The sequence below is a fragment of the Giraffa tippelskirchi genome, chromosome 6 (genome assembly GCF_054371585.1).
Source record: "Giraffa tippelskirchi isolate mGirTip1 chromosome 6, T2T-mGirTip1v1.2.pri, whole genome shotgun sequence".
NCBI classification, from domain to species: Eukaryota; Metazoa; Chordata; class Mammalia; order Artiodactyla; family Giraffidae; genus Giraffa; species Giraffa tippelskirchi.
Genome location: NC_137280.1, coordinates 105,768,932 through 105,795,141, shown reverse-complemented (window position 1 = coordinate 105,795,141; position 26,210 = coordinate 105,768,932). Strand labels below are relative to the sequence as shown.

General features: G+C 37.4%; 1 long non-coding RNA gene across 1 annotated transcript in view; it reads left to right on the top strand.

Annotated features, from left to right (window-relative positions):
- Nucleotides 1–340: 340 nt before the first annotated feature.
- LOC145509740 (uncharacterized) overlaps nucleotides 341–26,210 on the top strand; it is a 57,427-nt gene continuing 31,557 nt past the window's right edge. The window contains exons 1-3 of the long non-coding RNA XR_014056374.1: nucleotides 341–485; nucleotides 1,284–1,344; nucleotides 4,336–4,506. This is a non-coding gene — a long non-coding RNA (uncharacterized LOC145509740). The remainder of the gene's footprint in view (nucleotides 486–1,283; nucleotides 1,345–4,335; nucleotides 4,507–26,210) is intronic.

The window sequence follows — 26,210 nt, the reverse complement described above, 5'->3', positions numbered from 1 at the left end:
GACACGACTGAAGCGACTTAGTAGCAGCAGTAGCAGGTGCAAATTTACCTTAGATGAAACAATGAAAATGAAATTGCATTTCATGATGAAATGAATTAGCATTTGCCATGAAGTGATGGGACTGTTTACCATGATCTTAGTTTTTTGAATATTGAGTTTTAAGCCAGCTTTTTCACTCTCCTCTTTAACCTTCACCAGTATACTGTCATATAAACTATAATTTACCCACCCTACTCTTTATGAACTTTTTATTTTTTCCTCAAATTTTATGAATAATGTTGTCATGAAAATTATTTTTTTTCCTATGTGATTTTCTTTTTACTGTGTATAGTTACAAATTTTGGAGAAGGCAATGGCAACCCACTCTAGTACGCTTGCCTGGGAAATCCCATGGACGGAGGAGCCTGGTAGACTGCAGTCCATGGGGTCACGAAGAGTCGGACACAACTGAGTGACTTCACTTTCACGCATTGGAGAAGGAAATGGTAACCCACTCCAGTGTTCTTGCCTGGAGAATCCCAGGGGTGGGGGAGCCTGTTGGGCTGCCATCCATGGGGTCACACAGAGTCGGACACGACTGAAACGACTTAGTAGCAGCAGTAGCAGGTGCAAATTTACCTTAGATGAATCAATGAAAATGAAATTGCATTTCTTGCAAGACAAGCCCAGTGATGATGAATTCTCTCAGCTTTGTTTATCCTCCATTTGGAAAGCACAGTTTTGTTGGATGTAGTATTCTTGTTTGGCATTTTTGTTTTCTCTTTCAGTTCTCAATAAGAGTCTTGGGGCACATGCTCCTCTCTCCTTCCCCAGAGGGAGAGGGGTAGAGCTGTGTCAGCCTCTGTCTGTCTGCTGTTCTGCAGGTACTTTGGAGCAGCAATGTGCTGCCCAGCTCTCTTGTATTGTTCAGCAAACCCCAGGCATCTAGAGATCTAGAGTATATCATGTCCCATTAGTGCTCTGAGGCAGGAGAGAGATACCAGTCCTCAGGCAGCCCACAGAAAAGATGGAATGCTGGATGTATGTTCCAACTCTCTCTCTCTCCAGGGAGAAGTCAAGAATTGTTTTTTTTTTTTCCCCTTGCTTGATCCACTGAACTGGGGAATGGCCTATGGGGAGTGGGTGCCTCAAAACAGTGCCTTGGTTCTCTGGAACTTCCAATCTGGTGCTCTTTCTTAACAGTGCTTAGGTTAAGGCAAGACAGAAACCAGTCTTTCAGGTAGCCTCCTTGCCCAAAGTCTAAATCTTAGACATATGTTTCAGTCTTTTCTTTCTCTCACCAGGGAGAAGCTGAGATCTGGGAATCTTCTGATTGTGCCATGTTGAGCAGTGGGAGGAATTGTGGTGAGTGCCATGAGTTTTCCTTCCCTCTTTGAGCTTGCCTGCTGTATCGAAGTCTATTAATTGACTTCTAGGTCTCTCACCAAGGGAATTGGTTCCTGTATCATTGTTGGGTCAGTGTCTCTCTGAGGGGAAAGAGGGTATCAGACTTCCTGCTCTGCTCTCGATTATTCTTACTCTTGATTCTCTTGTTGTTTTGGCTTTGTCTGTTTTTGCACCAGTACATCACTGTCTTAATTAGAGTAACATATCCAGTAGTGTAAGTTTTCTAATTTTTTTTCAATGAAGTCGGAGTTATTATTAATCTTTTAAATTTCCACATAGTATTTAAGTTAGCTAGTTTCCATGTGTACACATAGGTACACACCCACACACACCTGCTGAAATTTTGTGTGGAATTTCCTTGAATCTTTAGATAAAGCATGAACACTAACATCCTTACAATTTGAACTCACAATATGTGAACATACCACATCTAACTGTTTATTTAGATCTTTATTTAGTTTCTCTTAGTAATATTTTGTGGTTTTTACATAGTTCTCATTAGATATTTTCCAAGCTGTCAGGTATTTTAAAGACCTTATTATAAATATTTTTTAATTTAAATTCTATTTGTTATCCATATTTAGACACAAAATAGATTTTAAATGTTGTGATTATTTGAAATTCATGTATTAGTTCTAATAGTTTATCTGTAGAATTTTTTGGACTTTTTACATACTTATTATACTACCTGGAAAATAGCAGTTTTGTTTTGTTTTTTCCAATCTTTTTCTTATTTTTTCTTGCCTTAACTTATTGCAATAGCTAGTATAGTGTTATTAGAACTGGTGATAGCAGACATTCATATCTTGTTTTTATTCTTGGATTTAAAGTTTTCACTGTTTTACCATTCAGTATAATTTTTTCAGTAGGATTCATAGATACCTTTTCACAATAAGCTGTTTTATTTATTTCTAGTATAGTAGCAATTTTTATCATGAATAGATGCTTAATTTTATAAAGTCATTTTCCTGCATCTACTGAGATGATCATATGATTTTTCAAACTTAATCTTTTGATGTAGTTAATTACATTGATTTTCAGATGTTAAGTCAGCCTTCTACCACTAGAACAAACCAGATTTGATCTTCACATATTATCCTTTTCAAATATCTTTGTCCTTTGCTAGTATTTTTTATAGTATTTTTACATCTTGAATCCTTATCTTAGGGTCTACTTCTGGGAAGCCTCGTATCAGACTGAGAATGTATAATATAGGATAAATACAGTTTCAAGTCACAAAAAATCTCAGCCATGATTAAAGAAATAGTGGTTTACTTTTGTCACATGACAAAGATTACAGTGCTTAAATCTGATAGAATTAATCCAAGTGCTTTGTGATGCCATCTGGAACCTAGCTTTTTTCTAACTTTTTTTCTTCTCTCCTGTCTTTAGTGTGCCTTTTTAACTCCATGGTAGTTATCTCATGCTGTAACTTAGAGCAAGGAAAGGAAGAGGAGTGGGCACGGCTTTCTCCAAGTGAAGCTATTTATGTATGAGGAAGGGAAACGCCAAAGCATGTGTCCTATTTTGTTTCTTTGTCCAGAACTGTGTCATATCTGATATCTAAGGAAATTACTGGTAGAGGAAGTGCGGTTCCTATGACTGGATTGAATCAGTCAGATTCATCTTCTAGGGCTAGAGAGAGAGTCTGAATTTTCCTTGAAATCAGAGATCTATCTATGTGTGCTACAATGTTTGTGTTCTTTTAGCTGGGAAAAAACAGGGGAATCATATCTGCTACAAATAGTTCAAGAAAGAACAATTTTTGGAAATTTGACTACATAAAAACTTGTAAATTTCTATTCAGTGAAGGGAACCATCAGTAAAGTCAACTGACAGAGAATAGGCTGAGAGAAGTTAATCGGAGAACTCAAAAACTGAGAAGGGATAATATCTAGAATATTTAGCAAATGTTTATTAAAAAAAGAAGAAACTAACAGAACAATGGTTCAAGCAGAGACTATAGATTCCAACAACTACTCTGGAAAATAGTCTGGAGATACTTAGTTTAATTTCATATGTGTAGATCCCAGGAGCCATCCACTCCACTCCTGTAGAACTTTTAGTTTCTAAGGAGGCGTATATAAGCTTGATTACTCGCAAATGATTTGTAGAACAGGGCATTGTCAAAAACATAGATATCTATCTCTAGGGGAGCAGATGGGAAAAATGCTGTGGATATTCACAGGGGTAACAAATTAAAGACAGAGTTATGTGGAGAAATCTTTCAAACATGGTGTTGAGAAGAAAATGGAAGATAACAAAAGACCTGTAACATGATATAACTGGCAAATTTAAAACATAAACACACAACAGAACAGTACCACCTTTCAAATATACCTGCATGTTTAGGAAAGGTGCTAAATATATTAGAGTAATTTCTTACAGGTGGAGGAATGGATTAGAAATGGAGATTGAAGATTAGAGGAAAAATAAAGCAAAACAGGGACCTTGCATGGACAGTTGAATGGCTGTGTCATGAATTTGGAGTCCAACCAATTCAGTTCTTTGTGTTCTAGTTTATGTGTTTACTTTCTAAGTCCTATTAAGATTCTAGTTTGCATGCTAGCTCTTAGCTAAGCATACCCACTATTTTAAATATTGGTTGTAAAGAAAGACTACATAGAGACTTTTGAGTAATCATTTAATTTGTAGAAGCAGTGTATACCAATATAAGTCCTCACTGTAAACAAATGAATATCTTCTTCAAAAATCACACTTTTAAATTATCAATGGGGATATGTTGTCTTTTCCATTTGGTCTCAAAGGCTTTAGTTTGTAAAACACCACGGTCAACTTCATCTATCATTTTACTCAATATAAGTTCGATTTTGCTCTCTACTTTCTTATTCCCCTTTAAAAATCAATAACACATGTTTTGTTATTGAATAACAAAACTATTATGGAATAGTGATCAGGTTTTCACTATTTTTTTCCATTTTTCATGAGAATGAAGTTCATGAAGAAATTTGGAAGAATTATACCTTGATCTGAAGACTTATTATAGCTGAAGATTTGGCTGGTGAATTTAAGCTATGGTCCAAAGCTGACCACACTAAGTTCACCTGGTAGAAAATTCTGAAATTCATTCAGCAGTATGGGAATGAGAAGATTTTTGATGTAAGTTTTCTTTAGGTAAATTTCCCTGTGCCTTATATAAATCTAATTTATTATCTTTCTGACGAAATTATGATTTGAGTTTTTAGAATTGACTGCTTATTGTGTGCCAAGACATATATGTTATTTTATTAACCATGGATAATTTTGCCTGACCCATGAAGCTCACCAAGATTCTAGTAATGGCAAGACCAATTAGTTGATGCTGACTAGGAAATTGCTACTCAAAATGTGGTTTCAGTCAATAGAATTACCTGGGAGATTTTCAGACATACCAAAACTCAGGCTCAGTCACATACCTAGTGAATAAAAGTTGTATTATAATAAGATGCCCAGGTGATTATTAAGTACCTAAAGTTTGAGACCTTCTGGCAATCTTTCCTTGGCGTCTAGACAGTGATGTCAGGTTGAAGAATAGCTGTTTTAAAATTTAACCTATTTTTACATAGTCATCCTTGCTTTTCTGATTATTTCTATCATTCATTTGTTCAATAAGCATGTAGTGAATATTTCCTGTATTTCAGGCTCTATATTGGGAGTATACAAAAGCAAGTAAGACATGCTAAGGAATTCCTGTGGGTTTTTTTTGAATGCAGAAATAAATGTAGAAGTTGGAGTGAAATATGCTTTTGGTTGTCTGGGAAAAAGTTCCTAGCTCATCATTCTGACAGTGGCCACAGAAGTTATGGAGACAACCATCTAGAACCTGTTTGGTGGCAAGTCTTGGCCCTAGAAACTCTCAGCAAGGCAGTCAACCTGAAATTAGGCACTGCTTGGCTGGGGGAGCTTGGTTTCTGGGTTCCCAGTTGAGCCTGGGCCAGTCTAACTCTCTGACTCATAGCTGGTGGCTGGCACCCAGGCCTACCTTCTCAGCTTCAGGGATGGCTTGTTGGTCAAAGAGCCAGAGAATGAAATTTCCATGACAGGACTGGGCAGGGTTTATCCAGCATGGGGTATCTTCTATAAACCTGTGTGATCTGATTCAAGTGCTATGAGCAAAGGTTTTCAGAACTGTGAAGGAATAGAAATGATTGAGTGGATTCTAATGGAGAACATTGAAAAACAGTGCATCCAGGCTTAGTCCCAAGAGATGGTAGGAAAATGAAGTTCTTTTATATTAAGCTTTATGGCACACCCAGATCACATCTTGTTGGAATTTTTAAAATAATGTGTATATTGATTGCATAATTCTTGCTTCAGGACTGAGAGTTGAAGAATATCTGATAGCCACTCCTTTTCATGTGAATTAGCCACATAATGAGCTAGTCTAGGAAGTAGATATGAGAAATGTCTAATTTATAGAAACTACCCCTTATCCAGGCTCACACACATGGATTTTTTTCTTTTTTTCCTGTTCAATGTCTGTTGCCACAAAGTTGGAAATACTGTTAAGAAAAAGGCAAGGGAAGCAAACTTTAGTTAGGGAAAGAAAAATCTCAGCTCTGTTGATATGAATTTTCTTCTTTCCTTCCCACATATAATGCATACATCAGTCTTTAGTATCTCTCTGTGTGGTATCAGACTGCCAAATGGATGAGGAAGGAAGAAGTTACTTGAAGTAGCTGATTATTCATTGGTGGTAATTTGTGAAATGCTACTTGGCTTTAGATATGGCTTTATCTTATTTGTGAGATTTAGTTTGCCTCACCTGTAAAATGAAGATACTTAGACTACACCCAGTATTAAATGAAATAATGTTTGTTTTGTTTAACTAAGACAGGTTTTTAAAAATTGAAATATAGTTGATTTATAATGTTGTATTAATTTCTGCTGTACAGCGAAGTGATTCAGTTATAATATATGTGTATTCTTTTTAAATATTATTTTCCATTATGATTTATCATAGAATATTGAATATAATTCTCTGTGCTATACAGTAGGACGTTGTTGTTTCTCCATTCTATGTATAAAAGCTTCACTTGCTAACCCCAACCTCCCACTCCATTCTTCTCCCAACCCCTCTCCCTTGACAACCACCGTCTGTTCTTTATTTCTGCGAGTCTATTTCTGTCCCATAGATAGGTTCATTTGTGTCCTATTTTAGATTCCACATATAAGTGATATCATAAGGTATTTGTCTTTCTCCTTCTGACTCATCTCACTTAGTATAATAATCTTTAGGTCCAGGCATGTTGCTGAAAATGACATTATTTCATTGTTTTATATGGCTGAGAAATATTCCATTGTATATGGACTACATCTTCTTTTTTCCATTCTTCTGTCAGTGGACATTTAGGTGGTTTCTATGCCTTGACTACTAGATTAGATCTGATAGACAGAGTGCCTGAAGAACTGTGAATGGAGGTGTGTGACACTGTACAGGAGGCAGGGATCAAGACCATCCACAAGGAAAAGAAATGCAAAAAGGCAAAATGGTTGTCTGAGAAGGCCTTACAAATAGCTATGAATAGAAGAGAAGTGAAAGGCAAAGGAGAAAAAGAAAGATATAGCCATTTGAATGTAGAGTTCCAAAGAATAGCAAGGAGTGATAAGAAAACCTTTCAGTGATCAGTACAAAGAAATAAAGGAAAACAATAGAATGGGAAAGTCTAGAGAACTCTTTAAGAAAATTAGACATACCAAGGGAACACTTCATGCAAAGATAGGCACAATAAAGGACAGAAATGGTATACACTGAACAAAAGCAGAAGATATTAAGAAGAGGTGGCAAGAATACACAGAAAAACTATACAAAAAAGATCTTCATGACCCAGATAATCACGATGGTGTGATCACCAACCTAGAGCCAGACATCTTGGAATGTGAAGTCAAGTGGGCTTTAGGAAGCATCACTACGAACAAAGCTAGTGGAGGTGATGAAATTCCAATTGAGCTATTTCAAATCCTAAAAGATGATGCTGTGAAAGTGCTGCGCTCAATATGCCAGCAAATTTGGAAAACTCAGCAGTGGCCACAGGACTGGAAAAGGTCAGTTTTCGTTCCAATCCCTAAGAAAGGCAATGCCAAAGAATGCTCCAACTACTGCACAGTTGCACTCATCTCACATGCTAGCAAAGTAATGCTCAAAATTCTCCAAGTCAGGCTTCAACAGTACATGAATCGTGAACTTCCAGATGTTCAAGTTTGTTTTAGAAAAGGCAGAGGAACCAGAGATCAAATTGCTAAAATCCACTGGATCATCGACAAAACAAGAGAGTTCCAGAAAAACATCTATTTCTGCTTCATTGACTATGCCAAAGCCTTTGACCATGTGGACCACAACAAACTCTGGAAAATTCTGAAAGAGATGGGAATACCAGACCACCTGACCTGCCTCTTGAGAAACCTGTATGCAGGTCAGGAAGCAACAGTTAGAGCTGGACATGGAACAACAGACTGGTTCCAAATAGGAAAAGGAGTATGTCAAGGCTGTATATTTTCACCATGCTTATTTAACTTATATGCAGAGTACATACATCATGAGAAACGCTGGGCTGGATGAAGCACAAGCTGGAATCAAGATTGCTGGGAGAAATATCAATAACCTCAGATATGCAGATGACAGAACCCTTATGGCAGAAAGTGAAGAAGAACTAAAGAGCCTCTTGATAAAAGTGAAAAAGGAGAGTGAAAAAGTTGGCTTAAAACTCAGCATTCAAAAAACGAAGATCATGGCGTCTGGCCTCATCATTTCATGGCAAATAGATGGGGAAGGAATGGGAATGGTGAGAGACTTTATTGTTTTGGGATCCAAATCACTGCTGATGGTGACTAAGGCCATGAAATTAAAAGACACTTGCTCCTTGGAAGAAAAGTTATGACCAACATAGACAGCACATTAAAAAGCAGAGACATTACTTTACCAAAAAGGTCCATCTAGTCAAAGCTATGGTTTTTCCAGTAGTCATGTATGGATGTGAGAATTGAACTATAAAGAAAGTGGAGCACTGAAGAATTGATGCTTTTGAACTGTGGTGTTGGAGAAGACTCTTGAGAGTCCCTGGACTGCAAGGAGATCCAACCAGTCCATCCTAAAGGAGATCAGTCCCGAACCTTCATTGAAAGGATTGATGCTAAAGCTGAAACTCCAATACTTTGGCCACCTGATGGGAAGAACTGACTCATTTGAAGAGACCCTGATCCTGGGAAAGACTGAAGGCAGGAGGAGAAGGGAATGAGAGGATGAGATGGTTGGATGGCATCATCGACTCAATGGACATGAGTTTGAGTAAACTCCGGTAGTTGGTGATGGATGGGCCGCCTGGCGTGCTGCAGTCCGTGGGGTCGCAAAGAGTCGGACACTACTGAGCAACTGAACTGAACTGATGCCTTGACTGTTGTGAATAGTGCTACTATGAACATAGGATTGCCTATATCTTTTTGAATTATAGTTTTGTTAATTAGGGCAGTTTTGGGTATATGGAAAGCATTCAGTAAATTCTAGCTGTTACAGTAGGGTCAAAGGGTCAAATTTTACACCTAGGAACTAAAGCAAGATAATGGCATGGGAAAACTCTAAACTCACCTCTTCGCATGGATTAACAAACATAAAGCTACCTATGAAACAATTTCATCTGATAAGAACCTGAAAACTAGCTCCACAACAAAGGATAAAAGATACACACTGAAATGGATAGAAGGGGCAGGGACAGGCTATTACCAAAAAGTCCCACCCTCTGGCATGGTGACTGACAACTGGCAAGAGGGAAGGGTCTTTTAATAGTAAAAGACCTCCTCCCTGAGGAGCAAGGGGTTTGTACTCCACATTTGAGTCTAGTTACCATATCATAATACAAATTTAATACAGTATTGTTGTATATAGCTCTCTTCGTCTGTCAGAAATGAGTCCACCAGGTTCTTTTTTTCTTTTGGGTCATTCACATTATGTATAAATCACTTAGTTTTCTAGCACTTAGGAAAAGCATCTATTTTCCCCCTTGAAACTCCAACCCTGTAATAGATTTATCCCCTGAACAGTCTTCTTTTTGTGGAGAAGGCAATGGCAGCCCACTCCAGTACTCTTGCCTGGAAAATCCCATGGACGGAGGAGCCTGGTAGGCTGCAGTCCAGGAGGTTGCTAAGAGTCGGACATGACTGAGCGACTTCACTTTCACTTTTCACTTTCATGCATTGGAGAAGGAAATGGCAACCCACTCCAGTGTTCTTGCCTGGAGAATCCCAGGGACAGGGGAGCCTGGTGGGCTGCCATCTATGGGGTCTCACAGAGTCGGACATGATTGAAGTGATTTAGCAGCAGCAGCAGCAGCAGTCTCTCTTTGAGGAGGAGAGATCTTATTTGGTTTGCTTCACAAAGTGGCTGGCTTTTCTTTGCATCTTGGAGAGCAGAGGGGAATATTCTATAACTGAATTATCCAACCTCCTGAAATACAGCCATTGTGCTTTCTTAGATCTATTTGATCCCGCTCATCTCTGTTCCCATATGATTTTCTTTAATTTAGTGTATTCATTATTGCAGCGTGGGAAAGGGAGCTGGGTCATGAAAGAAGAACCAAAGACTATGCAGAACAGAGTTGAAATTATTAATACATTTGTTCTAAAAAATGTGGGAACACCTTTTTAGAAATATAATATAAGTTTTTCAATGGGCAGTTCTTCCATCCTAGGCTGAGGCCCACTCTCTATGTAAATGGATACCCTTCAGTGTCTGCTTTCCTACAACAAAGAGGTGCTTTGTCTGTGCCAGAAGTTAGGGCTCCAAAAATGATAAATATGAAATTTTTTTTGGTGTTTTGTTAGGGACATAGTACGATACCAAAGAGATGGAAATAACAAAACACATTTGTCAAAGTTCAGATTTATCAGCCCCAAGAACTTGCATATCTTAATGACATAGATGATGCTTGATGCTTTCTTGCCTGTTACAGGATTTAGCAACCTGGTTCTGTTGTCTTGATTTGTCATGTGGGTTATTTTTAATGTGTGGAAATAACCTAGAGGAAAAAGTTCTACCATATAGAGGGGATGCTCTGATTTTCTAAAGAAAGTGAAAGTGAAGTCGCTCAGTTGTGTCCGATTCTTTGTGACCCCATGGACTATAGTCTGCCAGGTTCCTCCGTCCATGGGATTTTCCAGGCAAGAATACTGGAATGGGTTGCCATTTCCTTCTCCAGGAGATCTTCCCGACCCCGGGATTGAATCCGGGTCTCCCACTTTGTAGGCAGACGCTTTACTGTCTGAGCCACCTTTTCTAATTGCTTACTAATTGCGTATTCTGAAAATCCCAGGAATAGATAACAGATTTTTTTTTGTTTTTTGTTTTTGTTTTTTTGCCACCGTTTTGTGTTGCTCCCTTTTGCTTACTTGTGATGTTGCTTTTCTGATGCTTAAATTTTATGTTAGGTGTCTTTAGCGTGTCTGGCATCAATACCATGAAATTTGAAGCCAAACTTAGTTAAGTAGAAACAAGTGAAGAATTGGAGTTATGATCTTGGCAATTTAAACAAAGGAAAATTTGCTTTAACCTTTGAAAGGAAACGTTGGTTTCAAGGACACATGATTATTTCTGCCTAGTTGTGTGTATTGGTTTTTGTCCCTTTTGTTTAAGTCTCCATTTTAGGGGTTGACCTGCACTCATTCTGGCTTTCTGGCATTGTATTCATGTCTAACGAACTCTTAATGGAATAAAATTGCAAGGCATAGAGTGAAATAAAAGACTGTGGGTTAGACTAGCAGTCTGGGTAATACATGATCAGAATTTTAAGTATCTGTTAATCATCAAATCGGAACAGATCTGTTTAGCATACAATGAAATTTAGTTTACAGTACCTTGATGGATTTAGTGTCATCTGGACAAGAAATTTTTGCTTGGAGCCTTGTTTTTTCTACTGAAATACTGACATGCTCTGGGCTGCTATGTAAGTATTTGATGATTAGTCCTTCAGTGGTATTTTACTTATTTAGCATTCACATATGACGTTACATCTGAAAGCTAGATATAAATAACCAAGAGTTTGATAAATAACCAAATTGAGTAATAGCACCTTGCATTTTTTATTATTATATAATTCATAGGGTGTACAATATAATGACATATAATTTTTAAAAGTTCTGCTTCTTTATATTACTATAGATTATTGGCTGTATTCCTTGTGTTGTCCAATATATCCTTATATCTTATTTTATACCTAGTAGTTTGTACCTCTTAATCCCTTACCCATATATTGTTCCTCCCCCCTTCCCTCTTGCTATTGGTAACCACTAGTGTTCTCTATACATATGAGTCTGCTTCTTTTTTGTTACATTCATTCACTAATTGGTTGTGTTTTTAGATTGCACATATAAGTAATATTGTGTAACATTAGTCTTTCTCTGTCTTACTTTGTGTGGATCACGACAAACTATGGAAAATTATTAAAGAGATAGGAATACCAGACCACCTGACCTAACTCCTGAGATATCTGTATGCAGGTCAAGAAGCGACAGTTAGAACTGGACATGGAACAACATACTGGTTCCTAATTGGGAAAGGAGTACGTCAAGGCTGTATATTGTCACCTTGCTTATTTAACTTATATGAAGAGTACACCATGCAAAATGCTGGGCTGGATGAAGCACAAGCTGGAATCAAGATTGCTGGGAGAAATATCAATAACCTCAGATATGCAGATGACACCACCCTTATGGCAGAAGGCGAAGAAGAATTAAAGAGCCTCTTGATGAAAGTGAAAGAGGAGAGTGAAAAAGTTGGCTTAAAAGTCAGCATTCAAAAAACTAAGATCATGGCATCTTGTCCCATCACTTCATGGCATATAGATAGGGAAACAATGGAGAGTGAGAGACTTTATTGTTTTGGGCTCCCAAATCACTGCAGATGGTGACTGCAGCCATGAAATTGAAAGATGCTTACTCTTTGGAAGGAAAGTTATGACCAACCTAGACAGCATATTAGAAAGCAGAGACATTAGTTTGCCAACAAAGGTCTGTCTAATCAAAGCTATGGTTTTTCCAGTAGTCATGTATGGATGTGAGAGTTGGACTATAAAGAAAGCTGAGCACCGAAGAACTGATGCTTTTGAACTGTGGTGTTGGAGAAGACTCTTGAGAGTCCCTTGGACTTCAAGGAGATCCAACTAGTCCATCCTAAAGGAAATCAGTCCTGAATACTCATTGGAAGGACTGATGTTGAAGCTGAAACTCCAATACTTTGGCCACCTGATGTGAAAAACTGGCCCATTTGAAAAGACCCTGACGCTGGGAAAGATTGACGGCAAGAGGAGAAAGGGATGACAGAGAATGAGATGGCTGGATGGCATCCCTGACTTAATGGACCTGAGTTTGAGTAAGCTCCAGGAGTTGGTGAAGAACAAGGAAGGCTGATGTGCTGCAGTCCATGTAGTTGCAAAGAGTCATACACAACTGAGAGACTGAACTGAACTGAACTGTCTTACTTACTTCACTTAGCTCCAAATGGTCTCCAAATCCATCCATTTTGATGCAGTTGGCAACATCTTTCTTTTTTATGACTGAATAGTATTCCATTGTATCTTGTTTTTTCATAGGAACATCTTTCAGATTTTCCTGTGAAGCCTCTACATTACCACTTAAAATAAGGAGGCTTCTGTTTTCTAAGATGTGGTCAATTAGGAAGGTCCAGATTTCTGGTTGATAAGAGAATTCTTGCAGTTGAATACATTGACTACAAGGAGTTTCATAACAAAAGAAACCTGCAGTGTGAGAGCTGTAGGGGAGTAAAATAACAGGAATAAGATAGAAAGTAAATGTGAACTCAAAAACACATGTGACTGGAGTGAGTACAGAAACTGATATTCATCATGATTATCCTGAATTTACCAAGAAGAATCCATCCACTTATGATTGCTGTCTTTTGATTAAGAACGCGAAATCCATTTTGAAAAATTTGCCAACCAAATAAATAAGTAAATAATTATAAACCTTTTGATATGCAAACCTTTTGATATATTCTCCTTTATCAGCAACACTTAGATTCCTGAGCAGTTTTTTCTTCTTAAGAAGGAGAGTGGAAACTATAACTCATGGGCTGTATTTGATCTACAGATGTGTGGATTCATTGGAATGGAAACTTTGAGTTTGTCACTCAATTCAGCTGTAGCCCAGGCCTGTGCCAATGGGTAAGAAGACTGCTTTAGGATCACACCTAAAAAGAGGAATACAGGTTTTCTATATATTCTCAAACAAATAGCCAAATAAAAACCCATACCACCCCAATTCCTTTCCTCATTCAGTTAGCTAGAATTTCATTTTCTGTAAAAGCTAAGAAAAATTAGTAGGTTTTACTTTCAGTTTTATTTAAGGCATTTTCTCAAAACTAAAGTATGTATACCTTCAAGTGTATAAAATGAGTAGTGGAAAATAACTAAAACAGTTGCAAGAATGTAGATTTGAAATGGCCCAAAGATTTTTTTTAAAGGATTGCTTTTAATAATTCAGGATTAGAGGCATGGAAAATTCCAGAATTAAAAATATTCCAGGTCCTCAATTCAGCTAGTGTGAAAGAAGCATAGTACTCAGAAGTTCTTCACCAAAGAATCTTTTCCTTCTTCTGGGGGTTGTTCTCTTCGACATTGTGGGGAGAATGAGAGACGAGGGCGGGAGACAGCTGGTCCTACCAGCCTGCTGCACAAATCCCCCCATGCCAACGGTGTCTGGAATAAGAAAGTGGGCTAGTTAAATATTTCATTTAAAAGCAAAATTTGTGAAAGCTGAAGAATATTCCAGTCTTATTAATTATGTGCAGTGAATTCTTTCTGAGTAAATGGCTTCATATCCCTTAGAGGGATGTTTGCTATCCAAGCCTCTGACTTCTGGCCCTCCCCTCTGCCTTCCATATTGATCTGTTGCCCCCCTGAGTTAACTGCTGCCTTCATGCTCTTGTTCCACTTTCTGTAATTAAATGTGTTCTCAGGAAGGGCCCTGGAAGTTATTTATGCTAAAAGCGAAAACTAAAGGAATGATTAGGAATTCAGTCATGAGCCAGAAGGTAGAGGAAGTACGTGGGACTTTCTAACCAGCTTGTTTTCAATTTATCTGATATAGATTCATATAGACCATTTGTTTCCAAAGTGAGAAAGCTGGGTGAGCATTCTAGGATGTGTTCAAGATAATCACATTAGAACGTGTGTACACATGCACACAAATGCACACTCAAACTCATGTTTTAAACATACATTTCTGTGTATGGTTTTATAATATATATAATATGCTAGCACTTAAGGGGCTAGCACAGATGGGGCTTCCCAAGTGGCTCAGTGGTAAAGAATCTGCTTATGAATGCAGGAGATGCAGGACACACAAGTTTGATCCCTGGGTTGGGAAGATCCCCTGGAGAAGGAACTGGCAACCCATTGCAATATTCTTGCCTGGAAAATCCCATGAACTGAGGAGCCTGGTGGGCTACAGTCCATAGAGTTGCAAAGAGTTGGACATGGCTGAGCATGCACACAATATATAAATGAACACATATAGTGATTTGTGATGGATATAGGTGTCAACTTGACTGGGATAAGGGATGCCCAGATAGATGGCAAAACATTATTTTGGGGTGTATCTGTGATGGTGGTCCCATAGGAGGTTAACATTTGAGTTGTTAGATTGAGTAAGGAGATGCTCTTTCCCATGTGGGTGGGCATCATCAACTCTTTTAGGGCCTGAATAGAACATGGGGGCTGGAAAAGGATCAGTTTGCTCTCTGCTGGAGCTGGGACATCTATCCTACCCTGATCTTGGGCATTGGTACTCCTGGTTCTTGGGTCTGCAGACCATTGGCCTCCCAGTTCTCAGACTTCAGGGGTTGAGTTGGAGTTACACTAGCAGCTTTCCTGGGCCTCCAGCTTGTAGATGGCAGATTTTATTACGTGTCAGCCTTCATGGTTGCGTAAGCCAAGCCCTCATAACCAAACTCTTTCTGTATTTTGTATGTTACATATTCTATTTGTTCTGTTTGCTTAGAGAACTCTGACAGACACAGGTGTCATGATCAACAGTTTTTTTTTTTTTCCTGATTCAACTTATGTGAAATATTTTGGAGATTACTTATTTAGATGATCATCTGTACCTCTGAACCCTGTATGTGCATGCTCAGTCATGTCTGACTCATTGCAACCCTGTGTACTGTAGCCTGCCAGGCTCCTCTGTCCAGGGAATTCTCCTGGCAAGAATACTAGAGTGTGTTGCCATTTCCTTCTCCAGGGGATCTTCCCAACCAAGGGATTGAACCCATGTCTCTTGTAGTTCTTGCATTGGCAGATGGATTCTTTAACCACTGAGTCACCTGGGAAGCCTGATCGTCTGAATGCTTGGCTATAAAGCTGCACTTGTGTTTCAGATATTTGGTATAATACTTATATAATGAAATTATTTGTCTTTGTAATTCCTCTTTTGCTGTTTCTCTTCTCACACTTTATCACGGTCCACTGTGTTCTGCTATGTCAGATGGGGGAGTTGGCAAGTGGTTTTTAGTTTAAGTCTGGAGTTTTGGTCTCTGGAGACTTCCCTTACTCTTTTCACATCTCAACTATCCCTGTAAAAGAATGTTAGTTAGATTTAATCCAGCATTTCCAGGAAGTTTAAAAAAAAAATGTGTCATATATACCATAGTTCTCGAAATGGAGCATATGACATTTCAATCAGGGAAACTGCTTTCTTATTGTCCCCCTATTTTGTTTTAATATGCAGCTGAATAAATTCTTCCTTATTACTCATTTTTTTCTTAATTCTGAACTATTACTGTCTGTGCGAAGAAGGCAATGGCACCCCACTCCAATACTCTTGCCTGGAAAATCCCATGGACGGAGGAGCCTGGTAGGCTGTAGCCCATGGGGTCGCTAAGAGTCGGACACGACTGAGCGACTTCACTTTCACTTTTCACTTTCATGCACTGGAGAAGGAAATGGCAACCCACTCCAGTATTGTTGCCTGGAGAATCCCAGGGACGGTGGAGCCTGGTGGGCTGCCATCTATGGGGTCGCACAGAGTCGGACACGACTGAAGCAACGTAGCAGTAGCACTGTCTGTTCATTCTTCCAAGGAAATTTAGTATTAATTTTGTCAAGTTTGAAAGAAAGTGCCATTGAAAATTTTATTATGTGTGGATTAGTGCTAGGATTGCTACACACTTTAAGAAGATGTCTTCCAGTCATCTCCCCTTCTCATAGCCAGAGGGCTACTCTATCTCACATAAATAAAAATTTCAAAGTCATCATTTCCTCCATGTCTGGCATATGTATTTATAACATGGAAATACTTATGTTTCTAACATTTACAGAAAAGTAAAAAAATGTTTGAGCATGAGCATTGTTCTACTTCAGACATTCTATTTGCTTTATCACGTATCTATCAATCCTCTGTCAATTCATATCTTGTTTTTTGCATTTTAGTGTAAATTCCAGATATCAGGAAAGTTCCTTATGAAAACTTCAGCATGTGTCTCATTAATCAGAGTTCAATATTTGTTCTTTTATTCTTTTAGTTAAAATTTAGATACAATTAAATGCAAAAACAAAAGAATATATCTACTGAGTTTTGAAGAACACTTGCTTGAATCTCTATCAAGATGTTAAATATTACTACCACCCTAGAAATTTTCCCCAAAAGTGAGAGGAGGTTCTTTTTATTTGTCTGATTTGCAAAGTCATAGTACACAAAGCAACTCTATAGATAAGTAATGCTTTTGGCTGCAAATAACAGAAAACCTGACACACAGTGAATATCAAGTAGAGTTAAACTGTCACATAACAAGTCTGGAGGGAGGCAGCTGTTGATATTAATATCAAGGATTATGTCTCTGGAATTCTCCTGATTTTTACCTTTAAGTTTCAAGTAGCTGCTGTAACTCCTGGCATCATTCAAAATATTTATTTATTCAACAAATATTTATGTATATTACAGGCACTGTTTTTTGTTTGTTTTAATTTTTTTACTTTTATTTTTTATTGAAGTATGGTTGATTCACAATGTTGTGTTAATTTTTGCTCTACAATCAAAGTGACTCAATTTTATATATATATATATATGTTCTTTTTTATACTCTTTTCTTTTCATTATGGTTTATCCCAGGACATTGAGTATAGTTCCCCATGCTACACCTTAGAACCTGGTTGTCCATCCATTCTAAGTCTGATAGTTTGTGTCTACTAACCCCAAACTCCCAGTTAATCCCTCTCCCACCACCCCCACCCCTTTTGCAACCACAAGTCTCTCCTCTTTATATGTGACTCTGTTTTTGCTTAATTTCATTTCGTATTTGTTCATTTGTGTCATATTTTAGATTTCATGTATAAGTGGTATCATATGATAATTGTCTTTTTCTTTCTAACTTACTTTACTTGATAAGTCAGATAATGTATGATAATCTCAAGTTGCATCCATGTTGCTAAAAATCGCATTATTTCTTTTCTTTATGGCTGAGTAGTATTCCATTGTATATATGTACCCTACCTTCTTTATCCAGTCATCTGTCGATGGACATTTAGGTTGTTTCCATGTCATAGTTATTGTAAATAGTGCTGCTGTGAACATAGGGGTAAATGCATCTTTTCGAATTAGAGTTTTGTCTGGATATATGCCCAGGAGAGCGATTCCTGGATCATATGGTAGCTCTGTTTTTAGCTTTCTTAGGAACCTCTATACTATTTTCCATAGTTCCTGAACCAACTTACATTCCCACCAATAGTGTAGGAAGGTTCTCTTTTCTCTACACCTTCTCCAGCATTTGTTATTTGTAGACTTTTTAATGTTAGCCATTCTGACTGGTGTGAGGTGGTACCTCACTGTAGTTTTGGTTTGCATTTCTCTAATAATTAGTGACGTTAAGCATCTTTTCATGTGCCTACTGGCCATCTGTATGCCTTCTTTGGAGAAATGTCTATTTAGGTCCTCTGCACATTTTGTGATTGGGTTGTCTATTTTTCTCTTATTGAGTTGTATGAACTGTTTGTATATTTTGGAATTTAATCCCTTGTCGGTCTCATCATTTGCAATTATTTTCTCCCATTTCATAAGTTGTCTTTTTGTTTTGTTTATGGTTTTCTTTGCTGTGAAAAAGCTTGTAAGTTTGATTAGGTCCCATTTGCTTTTTTTTGTTTTTATTTTTATTGCCTTGGGAGACTGACCGAAGAAAACATATGTCAGAGAATGTTTGGCCTAGGTACTTTTTTAGGAGTTTTATGATGCCTTGTCTTATATTTAAGTCTTTAAGCCATTTTGAGTTCATTTGGTGTAAGATGTGAGGGTGTGTTCCAACTTCATTGATTTACATGCAGCTGTCCAACATTCTCAGCACCACTTGCTGAAAAGACTGTCATTTCTCCGTTGTGTGTTCTTGCCTCCTTTGTCAAAGATAAATTGACTGTAGATGTGTGGGTTTATTTGTGGACTCTCTCTTCAGTTCCATTGATCCATATGTCTGTTTTGGGGCCAATACCATGCTGTTTTGGTTACTATAGCTTTGTAGTAGTGTGTGAAGTCAAGGAAGGGTATGCCTCCTATTTTGTTCTTTTTCCTCAGGATTTCTTTCCCCCAGAATTTTCCCAGTTCTGGGGCTTTTATAATTCCATATAAATTTCTGTTCTAGTTCTGTAAGAACAAGTACTGTTTTCTTATGGAGACAGAGCAGCAAACAAAAGCATTCTTGTTCTCTGAGTAGGAATAAAAAGGAAGACATCACCTAGGCCTGACTGTCCGTTTATCATGAAGACAAAATCTTGCCCAGAAAACCTTTTGTCTCTTTGGCAGAGTTATTTTTTTTCATTGGATGCTAGAGAAAAAAAGGAGTATTTGCATGTTTTAATCTCTTCCTTGTGAGAAGATTTAGCGTAACTGTGGAGTCAGCCAAACAATATTGTCTGCCAGAGGAATGTTGGGAACTAAGTGATGGTTCTGGTCTCCTTGCAGCAATAAATTGTATTTGAAGTTGTCCTAGCATTCAGATGACAGTATGATGAGTTTTCATCACACTAGAAAGATTGGATTCATTTTCACTTCCTAGAGTGATGAGTTCTACAGTTAACTTCTCCTTAATGCTGACAGTAAGAAAGTTATCAGTCACTGGCATGTAGCTTTATGTAGGAAAAGAGTGCTGAGTTGGGAGTCAAGTGACCTGGTGTCTAAGTTGGTCTTTGGTTTGCTTACTGTGAAAATGTAGGTGAACTGTATCACCTCTTTCGGCCTCAGTCTTTAATCTGTGAAAAGAGTGGCTTTTGTGCTACTTTGGAGTCATTTGGACCAATGTCTTAGGTAAAGTCCGTAGATTAAGCACCTCTCTATTGTAGAAATGCAGACCCTCTTAAGTGCATTTCATTTGCACAGAGAGTAAGCCTCAACTAAACACATACGGGATAGAGTGACTGATCATTATAAGTTAATGTATTTTTGTTGTAGAATGACAATGTGCCAGTGTTTTTTTGAGAACAAGTGGACTTGTAAAATTGTTCTGCATACTATTTGACTTTCCTCTGTTATCCCCTCCTCTTCTGCAGTAGGCAGAATAATTGCCCTCCTAAAATGTGCATGTCCTAATCCCTGATATTTGGGAATATGTTATGTTACATGGCAAGGGGAGATTAAAGTTGTGAATAGAATTAAGGTTGCTGATCAGATGACTCTAAGCTGGGGAGTTTATCTCGGTTTATCCTGATAAACGTGTGTGTTTAGTCACTCAGTCATGTCCAACTCTTTGCAACTCCACAGACTGCAGCCCACCAGGCCTCTCTGTCCATGGGATTCTCCAAGCAAGCATACTGGAGTGAGTTGCCTTTCCTTTGCCCAGGGGATTGAAGTGGAGTCTCTTGCATTGCAGGCAAATTCTTTACCATCTGAGTCACAGTATCTTTTCCTACATTATTAGGTCAAATAAACTAAATTTAACAAAGCTAAGCAGAAGGGAACACAAAAGGGATCAAATAAGCCAAGGCAAGCATCATATTGCATTTCTGCCGGTTAGGTAATATAATATTAGAATATATGTTTTTATGTGTCTAGATGCAAAGGGAAGTCAAACCATCACCTCTAGAGGATCAAATATGATTTTTCCTCTTCAAACAGGTACTATGTTGTAGAGTAAATTCATTATAAGATAAGGGTTTAGGAAGAAAAAGAATGCTTTTCCTAAGTGCTAGAAGACAAGTGATTTAGACATATGCGAATAGCCCAAAAGAACTTGGCTGACTCTTCCTTGACAGGAGTAGAGCCACAAAAAAGGTGATAAGATCCCAAAGTCATAGAGTCAGGATGGAAATGTGTCCCTTTCCATCATGGGTCATTGTGAGGATAACTTCAGACTGAGTTCCCATACTACTAAAAGGACCAGCACTGGAGACTTAGAATCATAGCATGTTTATTTTCTAATCATTCAGCCTCATCATGTGTGCTATTATGTTCCTGCTCTTCGCTTTAGGTATTTCCTTCCCCACCCCCATTCAATCTTGAGAAATATTCTCTTCCAACAAGTTTTCTTTTAGGCTGCTGAATGTTTGTTTTGATAAGAGTAATTGAAGGCATGGGAGACTTTTCATTACATTACAGATTGCCTTGAGTAGTGCCTTGAGTACACACTCCATGAGTATTTGTTGAATCCAACTATGTTTAATAAACATTTAAGGCAAATCAATGGAAAAATTATTCATTGGTGTTTAAGCCACATTTGTTTGTCTTTGAATGAGAGAGACTCATGCTTCAGCCCAAAAAGAAAAATTATGTTCACAAATAATACCGTCTTATAAATCTGACCTTAGTAGAAAAGAAAATCCCCCAAAACAGATAATTATTCAAATAATTCAGCATTTTAAAATATTAAAACAAATGCTAAATTATGAGATGTAATTGGGTTTATAAAGTCATTCTTTCCTTTCTTTTGAGTTTGAAGATATGAAGATGTAAAGATATAAAGTTTAAAGATGTAAAGGGCAGGGTTTGGGCAGCATGATTCCTGGGGTGTCTTGGAGCTTTCTCACACCAGTTGATGAGAGTCAATTGTACACATCTCTTTACAGATCTGTGTTCAGTAATATCATACTGGTAGCTTGAAATTGGCCATGGTGGGAGTAAGTTCACTTGGAGAGCTAGTTGTGAAACTTTTACCTGCACACAGTTGTAATAGACCATACCAAAATACACCATGGGCTAAAAAATGTACCAAAGAGGGTTAATATTTTTGGCAGAGAGATGAGTATAACAAATCATTTTTGTTAGGGCTCAAGTTTTTTCCCTTAATCCTAGGTAGTCCTTAGACCTTGAGTGCTGCTCTCCGAGTACGCAGAAATTCCAGCCCTTCTCACTTGGCTAGGACCTTGCACTCCAATCCCTGTCTCCTCAGAACCAGGAGGCTGCTCACTGCTATGCTTAGCCTTCTAGCCTCCTAACTGCTGTCTTTTGTCGGTTTGCTTTTGTGTGTGTACTATAATCCTATGCACACAGACCCTCGCTGTCAGCCGACTACCAAACAGAAATTGATTTTCAAATTTTTAGAGGAGTTGTGGTTCCTTGCTCTCTAAGACTTTGCCTTTACATTTCAGCCTCTTTGGCTGCCCAGAGTTGGACCTCTGCCTTGTTAGCCCAGCAGTACCACTGTTTTTGTTTGGGTTTCCTTCATTCCCCAGCTCTGTAAATTCAGAAATGTTCTTAGGAAGAACAGCCAAGGTGATTGTAGAGTTCACTTCCTGTGTTTCTTTTTCTGAAGAAACACAAAGCCTCTTAAATACTGCCTGCATTGGCTTCTCTATATGCCTTCAAACGTTTTTAAAGTATGTTATCCAGCTTTCATAACTATGTTCAGCAGGAGGGTTAGTCCAATACCATCTACATTGTCACAGCCAGAGCTAGAAATCTGAAGGCAAGCTTTTAAGTCTGGAAACATTATCGAGTTTTCAGAAAAACTAATTTTAAAACCGTTCAGTATTGAATAATCATAGTTGAAGGCAATTCTTCTCATTCAGAAAAATTTCAGTCTTGGCCTTGAGCTCAAAGAATAGCAAAAATTTTATCTTGCTAAGCCATGAAACTGCTGTATGATATGACAAGTGAGAATATTCAGCTTTTATCCTGACAAAATGAAAAGAACTGACAATAGTTTCAATAGTTTCATGTGTTATGAAATATTCTTCTTCAAAAATTTTAACCATTTAAAAATTCCCAACTCATCGGCCATATGTAAAATGGTCAGGGACTGATGTTTCCCATTTCCTAGTATATAGTACAAAATTTTCAATGTTGTTTTTGAAGCTCAGTAGCCAGTAATTTAGCCCTTTCTCTGATTCTCTCATCCTATCTCTGATGCCAGACTTCCGAGTTTCATTCCCTGTCAGTTGTAACTTCTGTGACCTTGGGCAAATTACCCAACTTCTCTGTGATTCAGTTCCGTAACTTGTTAATCGGAATCAATAATAGCACTTCTTATTGTGCTAGTATAATAATATAATAATAGGGTGGTTGTGATAATGAAATGATTTAATAAGGATAAGATAATGAATTCAGAATGGCCTGGTTGCCTTGAGGAATGGGTGATGGGAAACCTAAGGTTAAAGTAAAACTAAGAGCAACCCAAGGATTAATATTTCATAAATATTAATGTAGTTATTCTTCTTCAGTGTAGGAATTTACAGTTAAAAATTTATCTCTGTGAACTAATTTGGCTGTATCCAATAAGTTTTGATATGTTACAGTTTTGTTTGAAAATCAGAATTTTCTGATTTCTGTTGTGATTTCCTGTCTAATTCATTGGTTGTTTAGGAGTATGTTGCTTCAATATATTTGTGAATTTCCCCAATTTTCTTTTGCTGTTGATTTATATTTAATTCTATTTTGATCAAGGGATATACTTGGTATAATTTCAACCCTTTTAAATTTATTTAAATTTGTTTTATGACCTAGTACATAATCTATGTTAGAGAATGTTCCACATGTACTTGAGAAGAATGTGCTTTCTGCTGTTTTTGGGCAGAGTGGTCTAGGAATGTCTGTTAGGTCTAACTGGCTTATAATGTTTTTCAATCACTTGGTAGCCTTGTTGATATTCTGATCAGTTGTTTTACCTGTTATTAAAAGTGGGTTATGACATTTCAACTATTATTCTTAAACTCTTTGTCTTTTCAAGTCTCTCAATTTTGCTTCACATAGTTTGAGTTTCTTTTGTAAGATGTGTGTGTTTGTTATTGTTATGTTTTACTGATAGATTGACCATTTTATCATTATAAATGTTGTTCTTTGTTAACAACTTTTGCCATATTTTGTCTGATAGTAGTATAGTCACTCTAGCTCTCTTTTGATTCCTGTTTGCATGGTATTGTTTCCACTCTCTTACTTTCAACTTTTTGCGTCTTTAAGTCTGAAGTGTGTTTCATATAGTTAGAGCCTATTTTTAAAATCCATTCTGCAATTTCTGACCTTGCTATTTCTTTTACTATATTTTTTTGAGGTGTTTTTAGTTGTTATCCTAGAATTAACATTAACATCATAACTAAAAACAATCTAGTTTGTGTTAGTACCATTCTCTTCCCGCTCCTTTGTGTGATTACTGGTTAACAAATTATATCTTCACATATTGTAAAGGCTTCAATACAGTTTCATAATTATTACTTTATGAACTTTTCTTATAAATCAGATAGGAAACGTGTTACAAAAATACATTTGTACTTCTTGTATTTATCTGTGATTATCAGTATTTTTTAATTTCTTCACTTGGACTCAAGTACTCCCCTGTGTCTTTTCATTTAACTTAACTTAACTTGTAGGGCAGATCTGATATTGATGAATTGCTTCAGTTTTTGTTTATTTGGTAATATTGTAATTTCTCCATTTTTAAAGGATAATTTTTCTGAATACAGAATTCTTGGTTAAATCTTTTTATCAGCATGTTACTTATGTTAACCCACTGTCTTGAGATCTTTCTGATGGAAATCAACTGTTAATCTCAATTGGAATATTCATTTTCTTATTGTTGAATTTTAAATGTTCTTTGTATATTTTAGATATATTCCTTTATCAGATATGTATTTCCTTTATCGGATGTTTTTTGTGACTATTTTCTCCTAGTGTTCGGTTTGTATTCTTATTCTCTTGACCATTCTTTATACAGGGATTGCAATGTTTTAAACATACTTATAATGATTAATGATAATAAAAATGAAAGGTTTCATAAAATAAGTCCAACATTTGGTCCTCTTCAGATCAGTTGTTGTTTTTGCTTATATGTTTGTTTTGCGACTTTCTTAAGCTAATTCTGTGAAGTATGTATCCCCTGTTTTGTGCAACTGCTTAAGTCTTTGCTTGGTTAACTTAGTGGTCAGGTAATGATTGCTTAGAGATTTCCTTAAATGACTTGGAGCAATAAGTCTTCCGCTCTTTGTTGAGGAGTTGTGTATGTGTTGGACCACACTGTCAACCCTTATTCAACCACAGCTCTCACCTTAGCCTCATTTCCTGCTTGCAGAGGGTCTCAAGGTCAGCCAGAGGTAAGAGATAGGTGCATGAATAGGTCTTTTCTGGGCATGCGCATAGTCCTGCACATGACTTTGGTCTTCTAAATCCTCAGAAATATGTCAGAGTTTGTTGTGCCTGCCTCCCCCCACCACCAGACATCTCATTCCTAAGATCTTCTTTTTAAAATTTTGGCCAGGTTCTTGTTTGCTCAAAGGGGTATCACGGCCTCAGGAAGTTGTACTGGTAAATAGTTGTCACTGATTGTTTTTGACAGACACTATAAGGACAGGTCTTTTTCTTTGGAATGAGCTACTAATAGTTCAAATAATAAAAACACACTGCAAATTGGCACTTTTTCAATTTGCTGTGAGGTCAAATAGTGTCAGTGCTCTGGGGATGTGGCTTTTTGAGGCTCTTCAAACCTAGTGTGCTTTCTTTTATTTCTGTAAGGCTATTGTTGGATGTTGATTGAAAGATTGTTGATTTTCAAGGCTCCCATGGAGCTAGGGGGGCTTCCCAGGTGGTGTGCTGGTAAAGAATCTGCCTGCCAATGCAGGAGACACAAAAGGCACGAATTCGATCCTTGGGTTGGGAAGATCCCCTGGAGTAGGAAATGGCAACCCACTCCATTATTCTTGCCTGGAAAATTCCATGGACAGAAGAGTCTGACAGACTACAGTCTACAGGGTCACAAAGAGTCAGACAGCACTGAGCATGCATGCACACACTAAGGGAGCTTGGGAAGGAGGTTGGGGGAGTAGGTCAAGTTAAAATGCCAAAAGTCCTCTGTTCTTACTGAGATTTTGCATTATTTCTTTAATAGAGATTTCCAAGATTGTTGAAACCTTTGGTTAAATTTTAGAGTTCTGAATTTATTATTATTTTAAATTATTGAATTAATTCAAGTAAATTTTGCTAGGTTTTCACTGCTATTATGTAGAAGTAGATTTATAGAGGTACTCACTTGATCATTTCCTCCACCTGTTTTTGAGCCTCTGTAGGATCTGATTCTGTGACTGGAATTTTAAATATTTGATTGTGATTATGATAATAATGAAATAAAAATAATAGATCTATTATCTATTTTAAAAAGTAGACCATTCAAGAACTTTAAATGTATGTGTATTCATTTCTCCAAAAAGTAAACAGTATAATGAATTTTGTTGTATTCCTCTTTTGTTTGCTTTTCATGATCTGCTGTGTATAAATATATGTACATATATACGTATCCCTTAAGCAACATATTGTTTTAGTTTTGCTTGTTTTTACAAAAACAGTATTATAATGTGAAGGTATTTGTTTATAAAATGCCTTCCCCTTCCCTCAACCTTATTTCTAAGAGTCATTGACAAGTATAG